The sequence below is a fragment of the Nycticebus coucang genome, chromosome 3 (assembly GCF_027406575.1).
Source record: "Nycticebus coucang isolate mNycCou1 chromosome 3, mNycCou1.pri, whole genome shotgun sequence".
NCBI classification, from domain to species: domain Eukaryota; kingdom Metazoa; phylum Chordata; class Mammalia; order Primates; family Lorisidae; genus Nycticebus; species Nycticebus coucang.
In genome coordinates, this window is record NC_069782.1 from 34,892,544 (window position 1) to 34,909,512 (window position 16,969).

At 34.1% G+C, this 16,969-nt stretch overlaps 1 pseudogene; it reads left to right on the plus strand.

Moving 5' to 3' along the window:
- LOC128580898 (cytochrome c-like) overlaps window positions 1–16,969 on the plus strand; it is a 61,472-nt pseudogene that overhangs the window by 16,613 nt on the left and 27,890 nt on the right.

Genomic DNA, 16,969 nt, shown 5'->3' on the forward strand with positions numbered 1-16,969 from the left:
GGTCCCAGAAGATATTAAACAATCTTAATTTATATACAATTTCTGTTATGAAACCTAGTAGTCCTAATCTATTTGAGCTGCTATAACAAAATAAAATAAACTGGATCTTACAAACAACAGGAATTTATTTCTCACAGTTCTGGAGGTTGGGAAGACCAATACTAAAGCACTAATAGATTTTGTGTCTGGTGGAATTTTATTTCTGGTTCCAGCTGTGTCTTCTCATGGCTGAATGGAGACCTCTCATGAGGGCGCTGATCTGATTCATGAGGGCTCCACTTTCATAATTTAATCACCTCTGCAAAACTCCCCCCCTACTAATGCTATCACATCAGGGGTGAAGTTTCAACATATAAATTTGAAGGTGACACAAATTTAGGCAAGTAATAAGTTGTCAATGAACAATGAATGATAGCTAAGTCATGCACCTGTGTGCCTCGAAATAGGCTTGTAATATGTATTTATTTTCAGGCAACTTCACAAATACTGCTTTTCATTTATAAATGTGGGTTTAGTTCCTTATTTTTTAATGTTAAGATTCAGTGCACAGTTTAGGGCAGTCTTAAGAACTTACCCAAGAGAACCCTATATCTTTTGTTTTTGTCAGATCCTTTAAGTGAAGAAAAAAGAAATGGAGTTACAGTATATTATAAAGGCATCCTTCTTGTGAGGGAGACAGATCAAATTTAATGCAGAACAATTATATCAAAACTAGCAATTAATTGTTTATTAGTTATGACGATACCACTGATAAACTGTAAACTGGCAATAGGAGGTCTAAGTGGATGTGCAGATAGGGTAAGACACCAACTGTAAATCTATAACATATGTGAAATACTCTGGTAGGCGAAAAATTATCTAGAAACATAAGGCTGCGTAGGTAAACATACATATATTTGGGAAACATCTCATCTTCAACTGCCAATTCAGTCTGATACAAGTAAGAATATTATTCTAACACCTCAAAGTTAAATGCATTGCACTTGTCTTTCTTAGCTACTGGCTAATTCAATCATAGCACATCGATTTTTTTCATCAGTTTTTAATTTGCTTAATTTTTGTGAGCTGCTGGTTTAGAAAATTTCCCATTTTTCAACCTTAAGACTGTAGGAATGAGGCCATGTGCTATTCTTTCTCTGTGTCATTTTCATTTCAATATAGATTTTATAGCTCATTACCTGTCAATCAGTTGTAAATGGCACAGTATTCATTTTATCATGTTCTGTAAAACTGTTTTATGCTTCCTTCGATGTCTTACATTCATTCTAGACTGAGCCCTATTTATTTCTCTAAGAGCCGTAGCCATCTGTAGCTCTGCACATTTGAACACGTATTTATTTTAGTGAATGCAATATTTTGCTTTATGTGGTATATTCATTTGGGATATTTATTCAAGCAAGTGAATGCAGAGGAAGCAGAACTGTATAAATGCTTTGTCTGTGACAAGCCATTTTATACTCTACATGTTTACTTTTCTCTAGCATTCAGGTATACAATTTAAAATACATTTTAAAGTCCAGACACCATGGAATTTCTTTGCTCAGTTCTTCCTAATCTACTAAAATAAAGTTACATGATTAACATTCAAAGAACTGGGGCAAACAAACATAAATTTTTAGCCTCTATGTTTTCACATAAATTAACACTTAAATATGTTACAATAGGAAAATGATACTTTTTTTAAAATTAGAAGACATCTTTTTGACATAGGTTTGTTCCCCTTTATCAGTGTTGCATGGTTTATTTCATTGAAAACTTCCTCTTCACTAAATATATATCAGCTTTGTTTCTTATCTTTAAACTGTGAAATAAATAGCCTTCTGATGTTATACTAAAAGATCTAGATATAGTATAAATCAATCAAGAAAATTTAGAAAAATTTCCCTTTAGAGAGAAGTAGGACAGGTGCAGTTTTACTGAGAGAACTGTATTTTGGCTTTTTACCTAGTAAGTAATACAAGAAATAATTTAAGAAGGTCATACTTATGGCACTCTTTCTTAAAACACACCTCCAAACATATGATCCATAATTTTGTTTGGAAACTAATTTTAACTAACAATTATTATTATTTTTTTGGGGGGGGGGAGTGTGATTATAAATCCACTTTGTAGAAAAACAAACAAAATCTTGACTTGCAACTTTGGCTAATATCCTCAGTGTAAATTTTCCAAGTACTGTCACTTTAAAAAAAAAAAAAATCAACATTTAGGTAATCGATTCTTTTGTACTGAATAGCCAGCTTAGCATACCACTGCTTCATACTATCTAAGCTAAATTTATTTTGAGTGTACATTTACATTTTTTGTTTTTCTATTTGTTCATTTATTTATTTATTTTTATTAAATCATAGCTGTGTACAATAATGCATTTATGGGATATAATGTGCTGGTTTTATATACAATTAGAAATATTTACAACAAACTGGTTAACATAGCCTTCACTGTACTTTCTTAATTATTGTGTTAAGACATTTATACTCTATAATTAGTAGATTTGACATGTGCCCTTGTAAAATGCACAATTTCCATTAATTTCTTTTTCTCAATGTTTTCTCAAAGGAAATAAAACATTTTTTTCATCACTCCAGGGGTCCTTAGCCTTTTCTTCAAGAAATATGCAATTTTTTCTTCTATAATTCATATAACATATTATCTCTCAAACATCTTTGCTCTAAACATTGTAAACATATTTGCCATCATCACTTGCTTTTTCCCACTTCAAATAAATTGGATGGCCATTTTAACTTCCTAGTCCAAAATTGCCTCTATTTTGAAAGTTTATTTCCAGGTTTACTACTTCCCTGAAATCATTCCAGATAGCTACATATATTCTATTTACCAAGGCACTTCAGGAATTTGATTCCTATTACCTCTTTACCCTTTAAAAATACATAGCACTTTTATATCTGATGCAACTAGCTTATTTTCCTAACTTTTATACTTTTTATATTTATGCATAATGAAAATTGAATTGTTTGGGGGAAGCATTTGTATATAGAAAGGGTATTTTATGCTTATATGATATATGCTTATGCCTGTCTCTGTATGACTTTAGTCTATTTTTTTTTCTCTTTGAATGAAAACTTCTTAAGGCACATAGTTTATTTTGCTTTAAAAAATTCTCTATTATAAGCTATTTTTAAGTTCCCCAGTACATTAAATAAAATTTCCAAATAAAACCTTTGATTTAGCTTCTTGGAACTCTGAATATACTGTTTTCCTAATTGATTATCTTGGAATTTATTTTGATAATATACACCTAGAAGAGAAGACTGCACAATTAATACCAATGAAACAAGTAAGTAGTATCACATCACCTTTATTCCAAACATGTGAAATAGAACACATGAAATATATTTTATGGAGTTTTGTCTTGCCCAAAGTTGATTTTTTTTTTTTTACTTTTACAAACAAAATGTTTTCTCTTTGAAATGAAAGCCCTTTCTGTAAAAGCACCTTGAAAAACCACTGGCCTAAAATATGTGATTGACAGTAATTGATAATATGGTACATGCAAATGGTATTAGCATTAGGAAATGAAGTATTGAGTTAGGAGAGATGCCAAATTTATTTGGAAGCTCTTAACATAGGAGAAATTATAATCACAACCACAGAAACCAAGACATGCTCTTGTCTTTGGAATGAGCCATTCTTTTTTATTTATTTATTTATTTGGGAATGAGCCATTCTATTGGATCCATAGAAAGACAGTAGCATTGCATTTCAGCACATGGTGCAGGAATGACACCATGCCAAAAGTTTCAGGGGAAGACCCCAAGACTTAACAGTGTGAAGAAACAATCAAATGAACATTTTTTTTTTTTTTTTTTTTTTGTCCTACAAAAGAGATAATAGAGCTATGGGGACAAAAAAGTACATGGGTCCCACCAATCTGATTTCAAATTAGGGGACCATCATTAAGTAGCTGTGCGATCTAGGTAAGATTGCTAGATAAAGTTTGGGTAATCAATTTGAATTTTCAATAACCAGTGGAAAATTGTTTAGTGTAAGAATGCCTCAAATATTACCTGGAATATAATTATACTAAGAAAGTCATTGTACAAATGAAATTCAAATTTAGCTAGTTACCTTGTATTTTTATCTGACAAATCTGGCAATCCTAGAACTAGGAAAATTATGTAATATTTCTAAGTCTGACTTATCTATAATAGAGTGGCAGGAATAAAACAATGTGGGCAGAAGTTGTCAGGATAAGCACACACATGTGCACACACACGTACAAAGACTTCATGTTATATGTAAAAATATTTGGACAATACCAGACGCAGAGAAATCCTTCTAATTCTTAACCAAGCACTAATCTTAGTATGTGATCATAAAGGCACTTTATTTTTCTTCTCTTTACACCTTAAAGTTTATTCTTTCATTAAAATTTATTCTTTCCCCTAGTTTTGATAAAATTTAGGCCCATCCCATTATAGTATGGTCAATTCATGGTAGCATTTCTCCAGCCAGTGATTAAGTATCCAGTTCATCCAGTAGTTTCAACATAGATCTGGATTTAAAATTGAAATCTTTTCCCTGCTCCAAGTGGGTTCTGCCTAAGGTAGAAGCTGGATATGGTGGGCTTCTATTTTTAATCATGTATTTTTTTCCTAAGGCTTTTCTACCAGGTTATGAACATGGTTTCTGATAAAACTTAGTTACATGCCGTGGGAAGGAGGTATGAGTTACAGGGAGGAAAATTGGGGAGAGAAAAAGAGAAGGGTCAAGTAGTGAAAGAGCCACAGAATACTCAGGTCTTTTGTTCTCTTCTTAAAGGACCCTAATTTCATTATGAAGACCTCATCCTCATGACTTTATCAAAATGTAATTCTCTCTCAAGACCCCACCTCCAAATAATAAATACATTGGGAGTTATGGCTTAAATATATGAACTTGTGGGAAACACAAGTATTCAATCCCTAACAGAGGAGATTTTTAGTCAGTGACTGAGCATAAATAAAAGTAGTCAAAATTTTTAGTTTGATCTGCGCCTGTGGCTCAAAGGGGTAGGGCACCGGACCCATATGCCGGAGGTGGAGGGTTCACACCCTGCCCCGGCCAAAAAATGCAAAAAAAAAAGAAAGTCACACAGGAAATCTTGTAAAAAAGTGAATGATAGATATTACCCATTCTTTTACGGCAATCCTCTTGCAAAAAAAGAGGAAGAATGTTTCTGCTTTGTATATATTTGCTGACTAAATGCAGGCATATCAGTATGTAAGTATAAATGGGTATATGAAATAATGGATGAGTTAGGCATTTAGGCTCAAAATTAAAAAAATAAGTTAGTTAATATTTATTTAAAATACATTTTTATTTACTTGAAAGAAATTTTAAACACAACATTATATTTTTGTATACAATTTTTTTGCCATGTCTCTGCAAATGTTATCTTCTTTTCCTATATGTATGCAGTTTGTTTTTCCTTTCCAGTAAATTAGCTCTCTTTGACCTCGATACTAAAACTTACCTTGTTTGCATCCTCCTGTACTTCAACTTGTCAGGTTATTAAAATTTTACCCTATTCTCCAAGGTGCCAACAATCTCATCCAAATTAATGTTGTCAGGATTTTAATGAATAAGCTTTCTGCTCTAGAATCTCCAACTCTGAATACATTTCTTGCAAATACATCTACCTGCATAGCAGAGGAATGACCTCTAATCAATAAAACAAAATGACAATGTAGAGTCAACACCTGTAATTTACATGGCTTGATTATTTTCTCCAGCAAATGAAATAAATATAAGTTGAACCAAGCTGCATCTCACTAAGACCTCCTGTTGTCTGAGACTTTTAGCACCAATAGATTTTTGGTTCCTGCAGCAGCTGACCGTTTGAGGCTTTCCTTATTTACATTGTTAAGCATATGCGCTTTTAAGATGTTTCAGGCACTTAAACAGACAAAATAAGCCCTCAGTTTACCCAAATTTGTGAAATTATTTAAAAGACCAAGCACTTTAGAAAAAAGATGTTGTTATGTATACTACATAAGTTCACAAAATGTATTTTTTTAAATAATGTTACAATGAATTTTATCATATGGATATACAACCACTAAACCCTAGACATATTGCAGAATCACATTATAGATCAAAAGATGTTAAAAATGTGTGTACAAATTAGGAAACAGAGGCTTATCCATTACTTATTGAGCTCCAGTGTTCTGAAACTGGAGAAGAAATTTATAAAACCACATAAGGACACATTTTGATTCTGTAAGACTAATAAAAAGAAAAAAAAATACAATTCTATAATAAACTTCCTTTAGAATGCTTACAAAAAGATATGACACTGAAAAAATGTTTAGAAAAAGTTATTAGCTAATGAGCAAATGAGAATATATACTTCTGCAATTTAAAAAAAATAAAACCCATTACACATGGATATGATTGTGTGAGTGATCTTGCACCCATGAGACGAGTAGGGTAAATGAACTCCAAATTTCAACTAAGACTAACATTTTATGATTAGTAGGTAAAAGAAAGTTTAGATAGTTGAATTAATAGTCATCAACTTAAATTGTGAATTGCTGAAAGATTGTCTTCTTATTTTTTTATTGTTGGGGTATTATTTTCTTTATTTTTTATTTTTTTGCAGTTTTTTGCCGGGGCTGGGTTTGAACCCACCACCTCTGGCATATGGGGCCGGTGCCCTACTCCTTTGAGCCACAGGTGCTGCCTGGTATTTTTTATTTATTTTTTATTATTTGGGATTCATTGAAGGTACAAAGTATTAGGTTACACCAGGCATCCTCAAACTTTTTAAACAGGAGGCCAATTCACTGTCCCTCAGAACGTTGGAGGGCCGGACTATAGTTTAAAAATATATATATATGAACAAATTCCTGTGCACACTGCACATATCTTATTTTGAAGTAAAAAACAAAACGGGAACAAATACAATTCACACTGCTTCATGTGGCCCGCGGGCTGCAGTTTGAGGACGCCTGGGTTACACTGATTGCATTTGTTAGGTAAAGTCCTTCTTATAATTGTGTCCTAGTCCCAAGAGGTGTGCCATATGCTGTGAACCCCCTTCCCTTTCCCACCTCCCCTCTACCTGCCCCCTCCTTTCTCTACCCCCCCTTGTATTAGATAATCTACCGCCTTCATATTACAATTGAGTACATTGTAATCTTGCTTCTCCATTCTTGTGATGCTTTTCTAAGAAGAATGTATTCCACCTCCATCAGGTTAATACAAAAGATGTAAAGTCTCCATCTTTTTCAATGGCTGCATAGTATTCCATGGTATCATTTACCACAGCCTTGTTAATCCATTCCTGGGTTGGTGGGCATTTAGGTTGAGAGGACTGTCTTTTTAAAAATTGTTCTTCCTAATTTCCTATTGGACCTTTGAAAGTAGACTAGAAAAGATAATTAAAAAATAATTTAATTTCTAAAAACCTGTCTTCTGTAACTTTTATGAGACTTCTTATATTTTGGCTTTAACCACCAATGAATCATTTGCACAAATACGTACCATTCGCTTACTGGAGCTGTGTCAGATTATAAGTTTAAATAAACAAAAGTGGGTACTATAATGAAAATGGAAAATGATAAAAGTTGCAAAACCTGGGCAGCGCCTGTGGCTCAACAGAGTAGGGTGCCTGACCCATATGCTGGAGGTGGAGGTTCAAACCCAGCCCCGGCCAAAAACTGCAAAAAAAAAAAAAAGTTGCAAAACCTGATTCCTATACATATTTATGAAGCTTAAAATCAAGTAAATTTAGATAAATTTTGAAGTAGGTAGGAAAAAAATGAAGAATTTTTAGGACTCTAATTTATGTAGAAGAAAATATCCCATAGTCATCCAGAGCACAAAGGCAGACTGTCCGGTTCACTTTCTGGCTCACCCATTTACTGGTTGTGTGATCTCAGGCTAACTTACTTAACTTCTATGTCCCTCAATGTAGTTCATCAAGTTGGAAAGGACTCAGGACAGTGGCTGTAATCTTGAAGTATCTGTTATTATCATTAGGTATGAGCTCTTGTGATGTGTTTTATAAAGTGGTTGAAAATATATACTGTTTAAGTGGAAATGCTGAGTCTGAAAAGTCATTTGTAACTGGAGTGAAGTCTTTTTTGCAGAATGTGAATTGGGTTTATGAGAAAAACTGAAATGCTAGATGTGTAAGAGAGAAAGAATGAGAGTGAGAGAACAGCAAATTGCTGTCATATTGTTGGTTGTAATTGTGCGAACACTAGAAATTACGTTTTGTGTCTTAACAAATTTTTAAGCATACAATACAGTAGTGTTAACTATAAGTGTATTGATTTATTTTTCAGTAGTTTAATTCAAAACACCTTCAAAAATGAAGTGATAGACATACTCTATTATATGTCTATAATAGACGTACTCTTTTTTTTATTAAATCATAACTGTATACATTGATATGATCATGGGGCATCATACACTCGCTTCATAGACCATTTGACACATTTTTATCACAGTGGTTAACATAGCCTTTCCGGCGTTATCTCAGTTACTGTGCCAAAACCTTTACATTCTACATTTACCAAGTTTCGCAAATACCCCTGTAAGATGCACCACAGGTGTGATCCCACCGATCCCCCTCCCTCTACCCACCCCCCTCTTTCCCACTTCCCCCTATTGTTAAGTTGTAACTGGGTTATAGCTTTCATGTGAGAGCCCCAAATTAGTTTCATAGTAGGGCTGAGTACATTGGGTACTTTTTCTTCCATTCTTGAGATACGTTACTAAGAAGAATATGTTCCAGCTCCATCCATGTAAGTACTCTTATTTGACAATGTGAATGTTACTTTCTTTGCATTATTATTATTATTGCTTAATATTTCAATGTAGCAATTGTCTGATTCCTTTTCTGAATGTATTTATGTTCATTTGTTCTTTACGTGGTTTTTGTTTCTAGTCCTTATCTTAAACATTGTTATTGCTATTAAATTTTAAACCTTTTTAATTTTGTGAAGGGAAAAAAATGGAAACCTAATAAACACATATATATATAAAAATAAAGTAAAAAAAAGAAATGGTTTCTAAAGAAATAAAAATAATCCATATGTGTATACATAAGGCAAAACAACAATATAAAAATTTATATTGATTTTAGAATAATTATTCTTGGCACATGAGCATGTCTTTAATTAGTGCCTTAGTCACTGGAACTATGGAACTATGTCAGCAGCATTTTCTTGACGAATGCATTTTTTTAAATATGGATAGAGTATCGTTATTTTTCTGGAAAAATATTTTCTGAAACATTTTTCAAAATTTTATTTTATTGTTAATAGATTTCAAATCTCTGACACCTTCAATTAACCCTTTTTGAAAGACTATAATACTTTAATCAGATTGACATTCTCCCTATAGTAGCTGGGAAAATTCTTCTATATGAATATTTCAATTCTAAATTTACTATAAATATTTCAGCACAATTATATTTATAAATATCTGTTCACAAAATTCTTCAAATATCTTGTCTCTATTAATGGGTTTTATAACTATTGCAAGAGATATGAATGCCCCCAAATCATAGGCTTTTTCAATTTCTTTTCAATCAGATATAAGTTATAAATCTGTATAATTAAAAACAGCAGTTTCATCTTACTGCAGGATGAAATATTAAAGCTTAGTAATGTACTTTCAAAATCAGATCTTGTACATCATATGCGATCTCATTATTTATTCCTTCAGTTTTGATTTTCTTTTAAAAATACATTTCAATATATTTTTATTTATATACTTTTTCAATAGTGATAATTTCTAAAAATTCAACATCTGAAGTTTTGAACCTTCTTTTATTGAATACTTTGATTAAACATTTCCAACTGATTATAAATAATATAATCAATTATTATACTACGACCAGTATCAATGAACTCCTCAAATTTTTTTCTTTTTAGTATTGACTTTATTTATTTTTTTATTGTTAAATCATAGCTGTGTACATCTGGGCAATCAATGGGTACAATGTGCTGGTTTCATATACAATCTGAAATATTCTCATCAAACTGTTCAACGTAGCCTTCATGGCATTTTCTTAGTTATTGTATGAAGACATTTGTATTCTGCATATAGTAGATGCACCATAGGGGTGGCCCCACCCATTACACTCCCTCCACCCTGACTTCCCCCCTCCTTTCCCCTCCCTTGGCCCTTTCCCCATATTCTTGTGCTATACTTGGGTTATAGCCTTCATATGAAAGCTATAAATTAGCTTCATAGTAGGGCTGAGTACATTGGATACTTTTTCTTCCATTCTTGAGATACTTTGCTAAGAAGAATATGTTCCATTACAATCGCCAAAATGTGGAAACAGCCTAAATGCCCACCAACCCAGGAATGGATTAACAAGCTGTGGAATATGTATACCATGAAATACTATTCAGCCATTAAAAAAAATGGAGACTTTACATCCTTCGTATTAACCTGGATGGACGTGGAAGACATTATTCTTAGTAAAGCATCACAAGAATGGAGAAGCATGAATCCTATGTACTCAATTTTGATATGAGGACAATTAATGACAATTATGGTTATGGGGGGAAGCAGAAAGAGGGAAGGAGGGAGGGGGGTGGGGCCTTGGTGTGTGTCACACTTTATGGGGGCAAGACATGATTGCAAGAGGGACTTTACCTAACAATTGCAATCAGTGTAACCTGGCTTATTGTACCCTCAATGAATCTCCAACAATTAAAAAAAAAAAAAGAAAGAAAAAAAAAAAGAAGTAAAGTCTCCATCTTTCTTTAAGGCTGCATAGTATTCCATGGTATACAAGTACCACAATGTGCTAGTCCATTCGTGGGTCTATGGGCACTTGGGCTTCTTCCATGACTTAGCAATTATGAATTGGGCTGCAATAAACATTCTGGTACAGATGTCTTTGTTATATTGTGATTTTGGTCTTCTGGGTATATACCTAGTAAAGGAATTATAGGATCGAATGGCAGGTCTACTTTTAGATCTCTAAGTATTCTCCAAACATCCTTCCAAAAGGAATATATTAATGTGCATTCACACCAGCAGTGTAGAAGTGTGCCCTTTTCTCCGCATCCACGCCAACATCTCTGATTTTGGAATTTTGTTACGTAGGCTACTCTTACTGCAGTTAGGTGATGTCTCAAAGTAGTTTTGATTTGCATTTCTCTCTGACTCCCCAGGCAATTGAAGCAGTATCAAAAATACATTACTGGGACCTGATCAAACTAAAAAGCTTCTGCACAGCCAAGAACATAGTAAGTAAAGCAAGCAAACAGCCCTCAGAATGGGAGAAAATATTTGCAGGTTATACCTCGATAAAGGTTTAATAACCAGAATCCACAGAGAACTGAAACGTATTAGCAAGAAAAGAACTTGTGATCCCATCAAAGGACTTGAAGGGAAACTTCTCTAAAGAAGACAGACACACGATCTACAGACACATGAAAAAAAGCTCATCATCCTTAATCATCAGAACTTCTCAAATATTTAGTACCATTATTATGATGCTTTTGATTGAGGAAGTAGTTCTTTAAAGGATAAACATTTCTAAAATCTGTTAGGTGATAGAGAAGCAAAGAGAGAAACTACTTAGCATGTCATTGTTAAAAATTAGTATCAAGTCTATCACAAATAGGTTTGTAGTTTGCTCTATGAATTAAACTCTTAAATTATACATTTTCAATATCTCAGCTTCTGTTTCGATTTATAGAACAGTCCAAGTGAGATGGTGGAAGCCACTGATGATATGTACACCATGGACAAGTCCAAGTATATTTTTCCCCACTATCTTCTAAAGAGTTAAAAAAAAAAGTCCCAAGCTCTACCAAAATATGTATTCATAATATTAGACAAAAATATATAAATTCATGTGCAATGCTGACCTTTTAAATTGAACTTGGAACATTTACATAATATCAAATATTTCACCTTTGAAAGATTGAACTTCAAAAAGCTTCATTTGTTCACATAAATTAGATGAACAAAATCAAAACTTTATTGAATTATCTTCACTGATTTTCTGTTTAAAGTACGTAATAACACTAATATGAAACTGCTCTTTATGTTCTTCTGCTGATGGAGCCTATGCAGGGAGAGTTATTGCTCCACTTTTCATAAGTGTCAAGGAAATTGTTAATAAATGTGATAAATTTTGGACATTCTAATTGTGACCCTTCTTCATCATTTAATAAATACTCAGATACGCATAGGCATTCCATGGCATTTAAATGCTTACATAATATTTTCTATGTTCAGGCCTACAAATTTTGAAATGTTATGAAATTTAAGACTACTTGTAGATTAAAGCCCACTTAGCGTGGTCTTAAGGGTGATGCCTTTTCCTTGTGAGTGTTGATTAGTGAGAACTTACGTAGCTACTGGCTGAAAGCTGACTTAGCTGTATGTTGAAACCTCATCCCATATGAGTAAATGCCGAAAGTACTGATAGAAAGTTTCTTTCTTATTATAGGCTCTATGCTAAAAGAATCGTTTCACACATTTTTTTGAGGCCATACACTGTGTATGTATATATCTATCTATACCGCATATGTGCGTGTGTTTATATAATCTTAAACTTATTCTTCCTATAAGATAGCCACTGAAATACACTTTCCTATTTAATTTCACAGTGTCTCTGGCTGTCATCTAATCATCCTCATATCTCACTCTGAAAAAGGAAAAACACTTTTAGTCTTTGAAACAACCTGAAACCTATAATCAATTTTAAGTGGGAGATGATTCAGTTCAATTTTGATTTCTGAATGACAACCTTATTTTGTCTCTCTGTATATCCTCCTCCCTCTGAGTTGGCAATTCACTTATTTTACCTTCTGTGCTAATTTTAAATGAAGTATACAATCATCTGTGACATATTGTGTGTTCCAGCTCTGTGAAATGTTTCATTTTACTGCCTTCTTCCAAACTCGAATTACTTATTTCAGGTAGAAATGAGTGTCTCCCTCTTCCTCTCCTGCTTGGATCAATGTTTCCTGGTCATTTCTTTTGCCTGTTCAATTTGGTGTTGTATGCTGAATTTGAGATTATAGCTTCAATTTTTTTTTTTTTCAGAACTGTTGCACCTACTTTTTTGCATAGAGTTTCTTCCTATGGCTTATGAGATATCTACTTCGCAATGCCAGTGGACCCTCTTATAGGTTTTCTCGCTTGCTTCTCAGCTATATGGTAACATTGTAATTTCCTGGGTGGATCTTAGACATGCCAGACAGTGATGAGGCAAATGCAAATGGTCTCTTTTGCAAATTAATCTGTTTTCCTCTTCCCGCAATGGTTCCCTTGTTTATTCTCCATGCTACTCGTCTTTCATTTTTCTAATTTATGTTTCGAGAGAAGATAGATTAGTTGAGTCTTATATCCTATCTAGATAAAAATGAAGGAAAGAAGAAAGGAAGGAAGGAAGGAAGGAAGGAAGGAAGGAAGGAAGGAAGGACAAATGAGAAAAAATAAACCAAATTATGTAAATGTGTATTCTAAATTACTAAAATGGGAATCTATAATACATTCAAAGAACAGTACTTCTCTTAGGCCCAGGTAGTTCATGCCCTCTCTACCCCATTCAATTTTCTCAGAGGTCTTTCATCGTCCCAAGTACCATTAAAAAAGACTTCAAACCTGCTCTTACTGGGTCTTGATTGATGGAAATGCCTACCTAGAAATTATATAAGTTCTCAACCAGTGTCTGGGGATCTTGCTATCATCTGCACCATCTGAGTGGGATGCTTCAAACTCAGATTGGGACCTGGTTTAAAGCTGAGCTGCACCTCTCTCTCCCCTTTGAGGTGCTCTGTGACTTTGTACAGCCTCTTGCCCATCAGCTGATATACCCTTTTGCTGACCTGACACACATAGGAGGGCAAGGTCTAGTGTCCATCAATGTCACAGGCCCTGAAGCTGACCCTCAATTCTAGGAGGAAGCCTGGTGAGGGTCATTCCTCCTGACTAGACCAATTTTTCACTGCTAGAATGATGTTAATGGCTCGATTGAGGGTCTCTATCAGTTGGCTCACAATGAGTCAGAATGAGCCTGGCTATTCATATTTTGTCACCACTTACCAAGAAATACTTAAGCTATTGCCTTCCAGTGGCTTCACGGTGATGTTACCTCAGGTCTACAGGACCATACAATAGAACTAGTGTACCTTCTGTGCCCTCAGATGCTATTACTCAGAGTGTTCTCCCTGCCCTCTTCTACCATGTACCAGGTAGTCTTCCTGGATGTCTGTGACCCTTCCTGTGGCTTATAAGATGTTCATTTCACAATGACAATAGACCCTTGCCCATAGGTTTCCTCTTTTGCTTCTCAGCTATGTGGAAACATCACGATCTCCCAAACAAGAGTGAAACGAATGCACATGGCCTCTTTTGTAAATTGTTCTGCTTTTCTCTGACCCATGGGCCAGTGTTGATTCTCCATGCTATTGGCAATGTGTGGAAGGCAGAGATATGATCACCACTGGAAATCACATTCTATATTGAAATGATTGCAGCTTAAAATGTTTAGAGAACAAGATAAGGCTGGAGGATGTGGTGTTTATGTTAAATTCCCAGTAACAAGTTTAACATAATAAAAAATAAATTATCATTTACATTTTCCTGGACAGGCTAGGTAAGACCTTCATTTGTTGTTATAATATCACCAATGGAATATGGTTACTGTCTTTCAGAGTTTTTAGAATGGAAGCATGATGGATGAAGCAATCATAAGAAATGATGTCACCAGCATTAAATAAAACGTAGTAAAACATACTGAGACATGGAGATCTATATTGATTCAAAATAAAGTTTCCAAAAATTCATGCCATTGTGGATAATTGTACATCACCACCTTTTTCTTTTAGCCAAGATCAGAAATTAAACAGAATTTGATACATTTATTAATAAAGTAGGTAAAGACATGGTTATTCCTTCATGTCAATGTGAAGAGATGGTGCCTCTCTGTTTGTATGAAAAAGGCAAAAAAGCAAAATAGGTAATTATATCTTTACTACCCAATATTCCTTCTTATTCTAAATCCTCATTAATAAACTACCGTACTGCATATAGACTCATGCATTTTGTAATATATTTTAAAGTCAAATTGTACTTGTTGACTGGGGTCTTACATAGTGAGGCATAATGGGTTTAGCTACTATGTATACAGAACACATGATCTACCCTTATTTATGTATCTTTTGTTGGCCAGACTCTAGACTAAAATTCTAAACATGCAATTGGATTGAACATGGTCCTGAGAATTCCAGATAATCCTTATTCTTGAGAAGAATTACACTAGACATTACTAAAATATACCCTTATTATTAGAAGAAATAGAACTTGGAATTTCAATAGAAACTTCTGCCCTCATTCACTTCTGCATACCTAGATCAATATCCATGTGCACTGGGCACTCAACAAATGTTCATGAATGGTAGATACTGGGAATAAATTAAAAAGAAAACTGAACATGGGTAATGAATGAATTTTGTCTTTATTTAAACTTTCTGACTATTTGTTATAATGCACTATGTTTAGTGAAATCAGGAAAAATTCATTATTTCAATTCAGGGAATGAGTTGCACTATCTAGAATCAGAACATTTTTGTTTTTGTAATGTATAGAGACTTCTTATTAAGGGGATTCCAACTAAATACAAACTCTCTTTTTGTTGGTTCTAAATTTACCATTCATGAAAGATAAATTTTAAAAGTATTTGACTCAAAAACTATCAGAGAGGGGGAGAGAGAAAGAGAAGGTACAAGGAAATTGGAGGGTAACAGAGATTCAAAAGGATGCTGGATGTCCATGCTTGGAATATGAACAGGAATGGAACCAACGTTTTGGCAGTATAAATTACAGACTTTCGGTCATTCAGACATGTGGGTCCTTTCAAAGAAACTATCTGCCCTAATGCTGGCTTTTACTATCGGCCCTAATGCTGGCTTTTTAAAATCTGAGATGACTTTTTTACATTAATTTGATAGCCAACAGTTGTTCCTAACTCAAGCTACAATTATTTGTAGTGTGCATCTAATAATCATATTCCAATTCTCTGAAAGTATCCAAGAACAGTTAAAGGAATAGTAGCTTCCCTGAGAATCAGCTTTCATTTTAAGAGGCAATGACAAAGAGTAGCTGGAATTATTCTACTGAGAAATTAGGTAACGAAGATCTGGGATTTGAGAAGAAGTTGTGAGTGTGGACAGGGGATGAGTTTTGACCAGCCAGAAAATATGACAAACGTATGCCATAAAAGTCAACGCAGTCCAATTAACCACAAGATTTAATTTTAAGAGACTTGTGATCTATACTGCATACTGCTACTGACTTTGAAAAATTACTTCACCTTTCCAAACCTCAGTTTTGTCATTTTTGAAAAGAGAAGAGGGTGGAAAGGTTGAAATAGATGCTATAAACAATTAATTCCACTTTTAAAACAGATTCAATGTTATGTCATCCTTTCAAAATTTGCCTGTTCTTATCCAAATTAATTCTTGTTTTTTTACTTAATGCCAAAAAACAGCTGAAACTTTTTTTTTTTTTTTTTTTGTAGAGACAGAGTTTCACTTTACTGCCCTCGGTAGAGTGCCATGGCGTCACTCGGCTCACAGCAACCTCCAGCTCTTGGGCTTATGTGATTCTCTTGCCTCAGCCTCCCCAGCAGCTGGGACTACAGGTGCCCGCCACAATGCCTGGCTATTTTTGTTGTTGTTGTTGCAGTTTGGCGGGGGCTGGGTTTGAACCCACCACCCTCGGCATATGGGGCTGGTGCCCTACTCACTGAGCCACAGGCGCCACCCCAAACAGCTGAAACTTTTCATATTAGGTTATAAAGTATGAGTGAACATCAATACAACTTTAAAGGTGAAATCTTACTTATTCATTCTAACATGTAAAACGATGAAAGATTTCTTAGTCCAAGCTACAATATGTTTTACTGAAAGGGAAAAAAAAACAAAGAAAGAAATTCAACAAAGACTGTTCGCTTCATCTATGTTATTTAAAAAAA